Genomic DNA, 13,710 nt, shown 5'->3' with positions numbered 1-13,710 from the left:
TGTTTGAATAAAATCAATATGGCGGCCTTGGGTTAGTGGTTAATGTTGTCGCCTGGTAATGAAGAGGTCGCGGGTTCGATTCTCTAGCTGGTTAAATGAGGCCAATTGTTTTGTCCCGCCATTATAGGTCCCGATTAGTCCATCTGTCCATAAATAGTATTTGAATAAAATCAATATGGCGGTCGCGTTTTGTGTTTAGCGGCGGCGGCGGCGGGGCGGGGCGGAGCGGCGCGGGCGCGGGGCGGGGCGGAGCGAGGGCGGCGCGGCGCGGGGGGGTGTTTTTTATTCCGCGAGATGTTTTAACCAAGTGGTTGAGGGTTCGATTCCCAAAGTTGGTGGAAATTGGATATTCAATTGTATTTGTTTAAAAGTTCCGATTAGCTTTTTTGCACAAAGAGAAAATGAACTAATTGGAAATAGGATGTTAATGCTGTAATGAAAAGGTCCCGGGGTTCGATTCACAATGTCAAATTGGCTGATAATGATGTTGTTTTTAAAATAATAAAAAAAGAAGTGTGTTGTGTCCCAATTAGTATTTATGCAGGAACAGATATTAAAAATCAAAACAAAATGCCTTTTGATTACAACGCAAAGATAAATTGGAATCTGTTGTTTTGCCGTGTGGGGCCCCAGTACCGATTAGCTTAAATGCATAAAGAGTAGGTAAAATAAGCAAGATGGCCGTCACTATTGTTTTGTGATCAAAGAGGAGTCACAGGTTCGATTCAATCAAAGGAGGCAACATTCTATGTTTCAATTCCATGTAAAAGTCTAAAGTTATGTTTCGATTAACCTCAATGCATAAAGAGGAATTAAACAAAAAACAAGCAAAATGGCGACAGATGTGATAAAAGAAAAATTGAATTAGTTTTTTTATAGTGACAAGAAAAAATAGCGAATCACTGTTAGAAATAGAATGAAAATAAAGATACTTGCCTTTGCGTGTCCAGCGCTGTGCAGAAAAGCTCTCATGCTTTATCTCCGACAAGTCCACAATACACAATTTTATTTTATTGTATAGTTAATTATTAATGTTGTTATTAACACAGCTTCTTACCAGTGTGAAGAAAAGCTCTTATGCTTTATCTCCGACAAGTCCACAATATACACTTTTTCATTATATAGTTAATTATTAATGTTGTTATTAACACCGATTTTTACCAGTGTGAAGAAAAGCTCTCATGCTTTATCTTCGACAAGTCCACAATACACACTTTTTCATTATATAGTTAATTATTAATGTTGTTATTAACGATTGTTACCAGTAAAACTATAAACCATGAGGATTTTTAAAGGGGTGATAAGTGAAAAAAAAAGGCCAAGACATATATTTTATCCCTGTTTATTACCAATATTTACAAAATTCAAAAGAGCCGCACACACACACACATACATATGTAAAATGTTTATATTGTGTCACCAGTTTATCAGCATGTTATTTAACAAGTTTTTATTCTTCAAGTTTGTTCACTCACCCACATAAGGAATTGTGTCACTATCATATCCATTTTCTGCTGCAACCACTGAATTAAAATTTTTCACTATTTTTTCCACAAGCATGTTCTCGCAAAAAACAAACACTTCTTTGGAAAGTCTTTTTCCGTCGATGTTTTGTATAGACAAAGGCTCAGGTTTTGTACATCCATGTAGATGGGAAAGCACAAACTTCTCCTTATTACATGCATGGACAGGGGAAATATCTGTGCAACCGAAACATTGTTCGCGAAGGTCGAGAATGCAAGATTCCACACAGTTTCCAAAATATGATTTCAGATACGGCGACACTGTTTCACACATAACTTTCGCATGCTCGATGCACACAAATATGTTCATAAAGTTCCGCCACGAACTTTCTGCGATGAACACTATCTCCAGGGAACCGTAAGCTGGTTTCTTCCTTATAATGATCTGACGGCGATTGTACAGTGTGGTTATCAGCAATTCATGTTGCTCACTTAGTGGGTAGGAAACACGAGGCTGCTCACCTGGAATAGCGATGTAATTGTCGATTACTGGAAACAATTCCTGAAGAGCGTGCCACTCCTGCAACTGTAGTTCAACACCGGCCGCCCCGCTTCTGTGTAGCCTGACCACAGGTTGGAAATCCAGATGAGAGGAAAGTCCGATTGAGATAACCTTTGTTTTCGAAGCATTCAAATAGTAGACGTGATCAAATAATATCGACTGGCGTATAAGACTAGTTACTTGTTTTTGTTCTTCAGGTAAATGCTGATCGCTCTCTTTCTGAAGAACCCCCTTGAAATTAGTGTACGGTTGAAATCTTTTTTTCAGCGGCATCGAAATAGAGGATTCCATGACTAAGAACTGCGAGATACTGCATGTCGCAGCGTGCAGGTATACATTTGAAGAAATGCGTGGGTGTGTTTTTGAGACGCATGAGCGCGTAGCAAACCAAGCATGTGCTGGACAAAAAAGGTGGAGGGGGCGGGGCCTTACAAAGATCAATGGTGAGAGAAAAATCAGCAGAATATCATAAACGTCATATTGAGGAAATATTGGATAACAAATATTAATTAATTTAATTAAAGCATCAACCGCATTGTCGATCTGAAATTAGGTTTATAGACAGGATGCAAAATGGAAAATATCGACGATGTTCTAGTATTGGATTGTTTCTGTATTTCCATCGGTATAATCCTCCACCACATTTGAAGCATACTGTTTTATCCTCTTTTTGAATGTAAAATAATCCTACTTCGGACAGAGCTTCTACAAACGGGAATTCTTTTGATTGCCAGTTTCTGAACGAGGACAATCTAGCATTGAAAGATCCTATGACGGTTATTGTCATATGGCATCATAATATTAAAAGAATGTAATGAATGTTGAGAACATTTAAATAATCTACTTACGTTCGTAAACCGGTACAATACGAAGTTCAAGAAATAACGCTAGATGGCACCATTTGTAAGTCATTATAAATTGTAAAATTTTTAAATCACATTGTACGTGAATGTTATTTTGAAGTTAAATTCAAAGTCATCTTTTTGCAAGTGCCTTTATAACAAAATTTAAACTCTTGTTGTTGAAGATCTCGTTGTCGTAAAATTTACCGCCAAAAACAGTTTGCTTTCGCTATGCACAAGGACATTTTGATGTGACGGCGGCTGCACGCAAGGACAATTTGCAGTGATGGCGAAAACCTATAAAATTTACAGCGTAATATTCTCCATGCTATCGCATGAATAAAGATAGACAGTTTGTTCAAACGTTTATTACAAAAATATCTTGGACATATGCATCTGCAAGTATTGTGATAATATACAACTATTTTAACTAACAAATTATCCGAGTTAAATCTGTTGTACAAAAAAGACGGTGGTACAGGTTAGAAGAAGAGAAAGAAAAAAAGCGGTTGATTCTGGAAAAAAGGAAGCGGAAGAAGCTTGTTGGTGAAGAGAAGGGATAATGTTTTCCCGTAAAATTTTGGTGATCACACATTTGTGAGACAAGGACTGAGTGTTGTTTCCACACCGGTAATGGGTGAGGAACGTCTTCAAGATTTGGAGAAGGAAGATGCGTAAGTGATATGTTAAAAATATCGTGCCCAAATAGTCCGCAGAGGGACAACGGCATGGCGTCTTTTCCCGGCTACAGAAGGTAAGCTGTTGTTTTCCAAACTTTTAGCATGAGCTCATGTCGACGCAAATTAGGTAGATCAACCAAAAATTAACAGTGTACAAATATGCATGCATTCGTGTGAGGCGTGTGTTGCAAGATAAATTACACAAAAATCGTGTGCAACGTCATGATGTACATCAACTGACAGGCGACGTTTTCATTATCTGGTTCGAGCATTCTTTGTTAAAGAAACAAGAATCTTGTATTTTTCTATGATTAATAGTTGAACTGTGTACAGTGTGTTTGTAACTCATTGAGAGTGCATTAAATAGCATAAGTAGTAAAGGATTTATGGTAATTTAAATTTTATTCAGAGTGACCTGTGGGGGGGCTTCCTCCAAAACAAGGGAAAAATACTGGTTGGGGTTCTCAGTTCTCCTGGAGCGTCATACGAAAATTACTTATACTCAGATGGGGTTTCTGACGTCATATTTTATTTGGGGTAGTTGATCTCCCCCGGCAAATTTCCTCCCACCTGCGCTTTCAGGCGCTGCGAGAGTGACCTGTGGATGGGCTTACTCCAAAGTAAGGGATAATACCGGTTGGAGTTCTCAGTTCTCCTGGAGCGTCATAAATAAGATCCATGAGACTCAGGGTGGAGCGTTTGATGCTGGGGTAAGATTAAATTAAATAAGTTTAAACAAATAAGTATAAACAAATAAGTTTAAATAAAAAGTCAAAGAAATAAGTTTAAATAAAAAAAGGTCAAAGTAAATAAGTTGGAATTAAGTTCCTTTTGTTGTTTGTTTAAACTTGTCTTATTAAGATAGTTTGGAAGGGGTAATTCAAATTAGTAAAAATTAAGTATAGGAAACGAATATGGGAACTGAACAGGAGCCTGTGACTCTGGACACCTTGCTTTTGTTTATTAAGGAAAGTAATCAGGCGTCCAGAGAAAACACAGAACTAATGAAATCTGAGTTGATATCTCATACCAGTAAATCCATGTTGGAGTTAAAACAAGACACTATGAAGACAAGTGAAGGTCTTCAAGAGCTTGCATTGTCAGTATCCCAGTACAGGATTGAATGCAAGAGTAGAGCCGAGAGATTAGAAAAGAAGAATGGGGGTTGGCTAAAAGACTAGACTCGGAAGTACAGGGTGTGCAGCAGGCAATACAACAGTTAAAATCGGATAATGAAAATAGTTTTAAATTGTTGGAGGAACAGGTTGTGGAGAAAGTGATGGATAGACTAGTAGTAAGGAAGACTCCGTCGGTTCGGATTGTTGAAGGAAAGAAGGTAGTAAAGGCTGTCAGTGATAGTGACTTAACCGTAGTCAAAAAGGAAGTTTTTTCATCGGTTCAGGGAACTCCGAGGGGTTCGTTGTACGGGGTTGAGGATAGTGCTGCAGGGATGAATAGTTTACCGGCTGATGTTATGTTAACATTAAGATCGATGGAAAGTTCTTTGGCAAGGTTCAATGTGGTCTTGGATAGGTGGGAGTCTAGGGGCTCTGATCAGGATCTCGTAGAGCCAAATGCTGATGGGATCGAAGTAAGGCGGGTTAGTTGTCATTACTCGGAGTCGGGGGCGTTAAGGAAGCATGGTGTAGACAAAGCCACTTCTACTGAAGAATCAGATGGAGATTCTGCACTTAGGTGTTCAAAATTCAACCACTTCAGGTCCACTCAGCATGAAACTGTAGATTCCTTAAGTGAGGCGGATAGGTCGGGTGATTGCTATCTGTCGTCAAAGAAGAAGAGTTACATTAAGACCAGACATGGGAAGGCAAAAATGAAAGGGTTGCGAGGATTAGTAGAACCTCAGACAAAGGTAATAAAGGATAATCCGGTACGCTCTAACACTAACGATAATAATAGAAACACTCAAGCGAAAGTCTTTAGTATAAAACCTCAGGACTTAATGAAATTTCCAAAATTCAGTGGGTTAATAACTACAGTAACTCCATCCGAATTCCTGGAGAAGGTTGAGGAGCTGCTAGAGCTGTATGGGGTAGAGGAAGGGCAATACATAAAGTATGTCCCAAAATTGTTAACAGAAAGCGCCAAGCTTTGGTTTGCGGAACGGAAGGATCGCGTTACAACATATGATCTTTTCAAGAAAGAATTCATAAACTACTATGAGAGTTCTAGGTGGAAAAGTTCATGTTTGGCTAAAATTCTGAATGCGCCATATATCAAGACCTCGGAGGAGAGTGTCTTACAGTTTTTCTCAAAAAACTTTAAACTCCTGCGTACGATTCAACCTAAAGCCGAAGAGTCGCAGATTATTGCGCAAATGTGCATTCTTTTACCTTATAAACTAAAAGAGCACTTTGTAATGCAAGACATATCGTCGTTCTCGGAGGCAATTCATGTTATTGAAAACTTTGAGTCGCTAAAGGATGTATCAGTAAAAAGGGATTGGCCTTCTTCTCCTAAGGTAAAGGGTCAAAGGGGCGGAGTAAATATGGTGGCGTTAGGGTCACCTAGCTCTGAAGAAAAGAACCTGGGGGAAACCAATTGCCAAGTAGTCCTCCTTCAGATGGGGAAAGGCTGTGATATAGAAGTCCAAAGTCCAAATCACGCCATTTAACCCTAGAACGCATATGTGGGGTCTCTCAGACCCCACATAGTATATTAAGGCACCTTCTGACACAATAAATGTGCATCAGTTCTTCAGTGTTCGTGACATCTTACATCTGAATGTGTTCTTATAACGTACGGAATTATAGCCCCGTAGCAATAACAATTTTTGTGAATTTTGTTATTTTGTATCATTACCCCATGTTTCCATACGTGGGGTCGTTCAGACCCCAACAAGAAATAATACTTTTTTGTAATGTTAGGCACTAGTATTGTCATAGCAATGCATTTTGATCTCGTTCAACTCTAGCATCGTGCTTTTACAGGTGCTTCATTGGTGGCACTAATGAATCAGCTTCAAATCTAGTTCATAATATTCGTCTATAAAGCGATATACTCCTATTTGGCCGCATTACTGTAACAAGAAGAAATACATACTATTTGTCATGTTTCTTCCGGTAGCCCTTTTGTTGTGCATCACCAATATTTACAACTTGTCACCTTTCTTGCTGAAAAATAAGTTATTTATGTAATATCAATGATGCATAGGATACTTGAATCATGGCAGGTTTGTGTTAGTGTTGCATCCTATGAGATGTGATTTAGAGATTTGGAGTTTTTTCAAGGTATTTGTTTCAACCAGTGAGAATGAGTTCTAAAAAAAGGAAGAATGAGCGTTCTATGAATCCAGAAGATGGTAATTAGAGTGAATTTATTTCTGAGTGGCTTGCTGAAGATGGAGTTTTATCCTCTGAAGATAGTATTCAGGGCAGTGATGTAGGAGGATGCTTCGAAAACGCCCAGGACATGTGCTCCGAAGCATCGAGTTCGGCTGAAAGTGAATTAGACAATGGTGAGATTGAAATACTTTCTTCTGATTCAGAAGCTGCTGCTTCAACTATTTTGACCGGAAGAGATGGTACAATGTGGTCTTCTGTTCCTAAACCTATTGCACAAACTCGTCAACACAGTGTACTTCACAATGCTCCTGGACCTGCACCAGGAACTATAACTACCACGCCAAAGGACACATGGGAGTATTTCATTACGGAACTAATATGTGATGAAATATTATATTGCACAAATCTTGAAGGTAGACGCATCGCTTCACAAAAAGGGAAATTCTGGCAAAATGTTACTACTACTGAACTACGTAATGGATATAGCCGCACTGAATGCATTCACTCTCTTTGTGGAGCAAAATCCTCATTACTACAAGGACGTGAAGACAAGTAGAATACAATTTCTGAAGGAGTTAGCAATGCAGCTGACATTACCAAACATGGAGAAACGAGCACAAAACCCAAGCAATCTCTTGCGTTGTGGTGTGATTGCTGCTCGTTCTGACGACCTCACAGCAACAAAAGGAAAGCTAAAGAGATGCTTTCTTTGTTCCCGTAATAATGACAGAAAGAGCGTAATTGTTTGCGTGAAGTGCAAAAAAATGTATGTGCTGAGCATTCTAATGTATTCTGCACTGAATGCAAGTAGAAACTTAAAACTTGCAGCCATGCGCTAGAGATAGAAGTGAAGTTTATGCTGTTACATTAGAAGAAAACTGCATTTTTTTAGACCTGTGTGTGTGTCCTGTTGTTGTTGATATAATGTCCATTGTATGATTGGACATAAGCAAAATAGTTTAGAGATAATAACAAATATTTTTTTGTGAATATAGAAGGAAATCTGACTTCCAAATGCACTAATTACGTACTAATGTTGAAAAAAATAAATTTATAGTGCTACTGTAAAGAATGTTGTGAATTCTGCTGCATCTGACAATAAAAAAGTTAAATATGTTTTTATTATTATGTTTTGTTTGTAAAAGGATGGGAGGTAAATGTTAGAATAGATTTGTTAGAACTTGGTGTGGATAGTAATAACTGGATTTGGAGTGGGCAAGACAGAAAGAGGTTGACGTTTTATGTTGCTTCGGCGATAAACCTTCGGGTTTTGTGATGCCAGATTGTTAGTTAGTTTGTAAAACTTGTGATAAAGTACGTGTGGATATCTCAAAACGACATTAATATGTGATTTCCTTATCTTGTTGTAGACAAAATATGTATTTCTAATTACTTTTGCTGATATATTTTGATGCGGTCTACCAGACCCCACCTATGTAAAGTTGTAAATATTTTTCGGTATGAGTCCTAGGGTTAAACAAGGTGTCTACATCAAATGACAAGTCGTTGGGAAACGAGTTACCCCTCACGTTGTAGGAGGTGATGTGAGGTCGGTAAATATAGATCCTCCCAAAAGCACAAGTGCTTCCGTGTCTACTAGTACAGGTTCAGATGCATTATCTAAATCTTACTCGTTGTCACCATTGTTGGAAAATAAACAACTAGTAGGGGACAGCATGTTGCTAAGTTTAGCTCAAAATCATACAAGTTGTAGAATTGAATGTGATCAGAGGGGCAACCGCGGCGTAGGATTAACGATCAGTGGTCAAACTGCTGAACAGTTAAACGAAAGACTTCGGTCTTGTCAAAAGCTGTCTGACTCGGTAGTTATATTAATTGGGACAAATGATATTCTCAAGTTTAGGTCTGAAGAAGCTATTAAGCAAAGTTTATTGCAGACGTTGGATCTTTTGTCTAAAAGGACAAAGGAAATACATTGGCTAACGATACCTCCACTGGCACGGATTATGCGCGACAAAGGTACCAGTGTGTGGAGAAAGTGGCAGAGCATCAATGAGCTTATTATGTCGTTCCATAATGGAAAAAATGTTAGAGTAGTTGATATAGTGCCTTTGTTCTTCACAGAGCAAAATGAAATTCGGGGTGATTTGCATGAAGAATATTTAGGGAATCCCTCGCGAGGCAAGATCGATAAAATTCACTGGAACAGAGCAGGAATGGCCAGGGTGGTGGATCTTCTTCGAAGTAGGGGTGTATTTAATGTTTTGGGCCGACTAACTTCAAACAAGCGTCTCAACTCGTGGTTGAAGCTGAGATCCATGCGATCAAAGAATTTCCAGTAAATAGAAAGGAAACGTCGAGGTCGGAAAACCGACAAAAGACCCTTACCAACAGGCAGGGGGTGAGGGCAAATTAAAGTAATCTGCCATATTATTTGTAAATATAGAGGAGGGTATTGATGAGTTTGATCTGGGGGAATCAATAAATTCTATAACGCCAATTAATACTAGTAATCAAAGATGTGGATCTGCAATGATCAATGTTTCTATTATGGGTGAACCGTTCGTAGCCCTCTGTGATAGTGGTGCGGAACTGAGCCTCCTGGCTTACGACACCTGGAAATTGATATCATCGTCGGTCTCGCGGCCTAGGTTGGAGTCGGCGTCAAGTATTAAGTTAATTGATTATTCGGGCACGAAGTCTAAATCGGTAGAGGGTATTACACGATTGAATGTCAATTTAGGGAGTTATGAATTTTATGTGCAATTTGTGGTTGTCAAAAAACTAAATGTACCCATCATATTAGGATTAGATGTTATATACGGTATACATGGGGAATTGAACTTCGATGTTGAGGCTTTGTTTTACCAAACTCCAAATGGCAGGACACTTTTGAAGTTCACTCCACTTGCTGACATAATGTCCAATGAGCAAGATTTGTCAGTTGCCAACATGTCCTTCGTGGCAGAAACTTCGAACCTTGAGCGATCAAACTTTGAAAATAAAATAAATGCCTCTTTAGATGAAGGTAGAAAATTAGATTCACGTTTGATCGATGTACTCTATGACTTACAGCTGATGTTTACTGATAAACCGGGTTTATGTACCGAATACGTGCATCGGATGGAAGTAGACACTGACGAACCAATTGTGGCACGAAATTATCCTATCCCATATGCCTATAGGAATAAGGTAAAGCAACAACTGAATGCAATGTTGGCTTGGGGGGTAATTGAACTTTCTGTCTCAGAACATCGTTCGCCTCTGCTAGTTGTGCCAAAACCCAACGGGGATATTCGTCTATGTGTCGATCTGAAGAAAGTAAATTCCCACGTGAAACCGATGCAACTTGCTCCCATGAGAATTAATGACTTGTTGACGTCGTTCATTGGCTGCAAGTACTTCACCTCACTTGACTTGGGAAATGCGTATTGACAAGTTCCTCTTCATGAAAGTAGTCGTAAGTATACGGCCTTTGCCTTTGAAGGAATTTTGTACCAATTTAAGAGAGTAGTTTTTGGATCAGTGAATGGCACGGCCATATTTGTTGATGTCATGAATCGGGTCCTTGGATCATTTATGGATTTTGTAGTAGTGTACGTTGATTACATTATTATCCGATCAAAAGACTTCGAATCGCACATGAAGCATGTAGGTTTGGTACTGGAAAGGTTGCAGCGGGCAGGATTTACCTTAAAATTAGGGAAATGCAAGTTTTCCGTACAGGAATTTAAATTTCTGGGACACTTAGTCACTACCTGTGGCTTTAAGAAAGATCCTATGTACTTGGAAAGTATCTAAATATATACCCAATTATGCACTTGTGGCTCACCCTTTATACGAGTTGTTGAAACAAAAGACCAAGTGGCATTGGACCATGGAAGCGGATAAAGCGCTCAAGATGTTAAAGGCTTTGGTTGTCCAAGAGGTCACTCTGAGCTATCCCAACTTTGAAAGAACATTTTACATTCAAACAGACGCTTCCCTAATTGGGGTAGGTGGTTACTGTTATCAGCTTATTGACGGTAACGTCAAACCCTTAGGTTTTGTCAGCCGACTGTTGAAGTCCTATGAGAAATCGTACACTTCCACCGAAATAGAAGTATTAGCTATTTTGTACACGATTGATAAATTTTCCTCCTTCCTAAAAGGCAGACAGTTTGTTGTAGTTTCCGACCATAAATCCCTCACTTGGTTAGAATCAGCACATTCTTGGAATGCCAGGCTGACGAGGTGGTTTATCCAAATTCAACAGTATTCTTTCGTTGTTCAATATTGTAAAGGCGTAGACAATATTTTGGCAGACACTCTTAGTAGGAGCTTTCCTGACATTTCTGATTCACAATTTATGATAAATGTATCCGTTGGTGCACAAACAGATGAGGAAGTGTTCACGAAAGAAGAGTTGATAAGTTTACAGAGTCAAGATGATAAGTTATCTGAGATTATTGACAACCTGATGGGAACAGGACAGAAAGTCCAACCTCGTTCGAGATCATGGAGTCAAACATATTGTATGAGGAATGATGTTCTCTATATCAAGGACTTTCATGATAACTCGCGTTTGAGGATTTGCGTCCCAGTCAAATTAATCGGTAAAATTTTAATAGCTTGTCATGATGATAAAGGACACTTTGGGGTGGCCAAAACTTTAGTTCAAATTTATCGCATGTTTTATTGGAGTGGAATGAAGACTGACATAAAAACATACATAAAAAATTGTGATCTGTGTCAGCAAACTAAGCCAAACAAACATCCGTCAAAATTTGTAGCCAGGTCACATTTTACTGATAAGCTTGGAGAGTTATTATTCATCGATTTACAGGGTCCGTTTATAATGGGGCCAAAACGAGAAAGGTTTTTGTTCACTGTGTTAGACGCAGCGACGAGATATTTAGTGGCTTATCCCGTTGTTAACAGCAATGCCTACACGATCGTAAACAAATTATCAAACATTTACTTTGTTCACTTAGGAGTTCCTAAAAGAATAGTCTCAGACAATGGACCTTAGTTCAAATCAAATATATTCAGGAATGCTATGAAATCTTGGGGGGTACAACTGACTTTCACTCCCGTATATCACCCGAGCTCAAATTTAGTTGAGCGTTACCATTCAGAATTAAATCGTTTAATGAGGGTTCTCTGTTCTTCGAATCATATCAAGTGGCCAGAGAAGGTGCCGCAAGCATTGAAATTGTTGAATGGATCTGTTTCGTCACAGACAGGTTATTCTCCGGCTGAGTTAAGACTAAACATGCCTATGCGTCTGGTTGACATGTCGTCTGTAGTTGCCCAGGATACTGATGTCCCATGGGATGACAAATTGGTAATGGCCAATCTGACTAGTCACCAAAAAAGGCGGGGTAAGTTGATAAAGTTTAATGCCAAGGAGAATGGTAAACCAGTGATTAAAGAGGGCGCCTTGGTCTTTGTAAAAAATCAAACGTTGAGCGGTTTGGGGGATAAAGTGATTAAAAAATATTGTGAACTCTTTCTTGGTCCATATCTTTGTGTAAAAAACAACAAAGATTCTACGCTATCGTTGATAGATTGTGTCACAGGGGAACAAATAGTTGACCAATCCATTCAGAACTGTAAATTGTGGAATTGCTCACAGGACAAGTTGGTGGTTTGGAAGAATAACTTGAGGGGTTTGAATTTAGAGAATGTGGAGCAGTGGTTGAAGCAACTTGAGGTTGCTGATGAGCGAGAAGCTTCCGGCAAGGGGAATCAAAGTAAGGTTGTGGGAAGAGAGGATTAAGGTTTTGTAAAGTCTCGTGTGGGTTAAGTGTGAATTAGTCTGCGCCGGGCCAGGAGGTAAAGTGGATGTAATTCTGCGGCGAACCAGCATACGAGATCAAAAACCTGAGATTTTCCTGCATTCTTTCAAATATGTTGAAATATATTCACAATCCGAATACGCCCCAGGGAGTCTTCCTTCCTAAAACAAATGGCACTTTATAACGTTCATAAGTCTCTGATGGAATGCGACTTTTCAGGAACAAAATTCGGTAGAGCGTGGCGGGGGCCTGAAGCATAAAGTGATCCTGTACTGGAATGTTGGGCACCTGTTGCAAGGCTCGGTGTTTCTTCTTTATGTAGAATAAAAGAAACATCTAGGTGATGATTAGAATTGTATATAGTGTATATAAGTGTTATGAATCTGTAACTATGTGACTGTTTAAGAACAAGTATATGTATTTATGATTAGTCAAATAGTATTGACCAAACCTAATAATTGATAATATGTTACTGGTCTTTCGCCCCTGTTGGGCGCCAAATATGACGGTTATTGTCATATGGCATCATAATATTAAAAGAATGTAATGAATGTTGAGAACATTTAAATAATCTACTTACGTTCGTAAACCGGTACAATACGAAGTTCAGAAAATAACGCTAGATGGCACCATTTGTAAGTCATTATAAATTGTAAAATTCTTAAATCACATTGTACGTGAATGTTATTTTGAAGTTAAATTCAAAGTCATCTTTTTGCAAGTGCCTTTATAACAAATTTTAAACTCTTGTTGTTGAAGATCTCATTGTCGTAAAATTTACCGCCAAAAACAGTTTGCTTTTGCTATGCACAAGGACATTTTGATGTGACGGCGGCTGCACGCAAGGACAATTTGCAGTGATGGCGAAAACCTATAAAATTTACAGCGTAATATTCTCCATGCTATCGCATGAATAAAGATAGACAGTTTGTTCAAACGTTTATTACAAAAATATCTTGGACATATGCATCTGCAAGTATTGTGATAATATACAACTATTTTAACTAACAAATTATCCGAGTTAAATCTGTTGTACAAAAAAGACGGTGGTACAGGTTAGAAGAAGAGAAAGAAAAAAAGCGGTTGATTCTGGAAAAAAGGAAGCGGAAGAAGCTTGTTG

Source organism: Lepisma saccharinum, chromosome 16 (genome assembly GCF_977018435.1).
Source record: "Lepisma saccharinum chromosome 16, izLepSacc3.1, whole genome shotgun sequence".
In the NCBI taxonomy this organism is placed as follows: domain Eukaryota; kingdom Metazoa; phylum Arthropoda; class Insecta; order Zygentoma; family Lepismatidae; genus Lepisma; species Lepisma saccharinum.
This window is presented reverse-complemented; position numbering follows the sequence as displayed.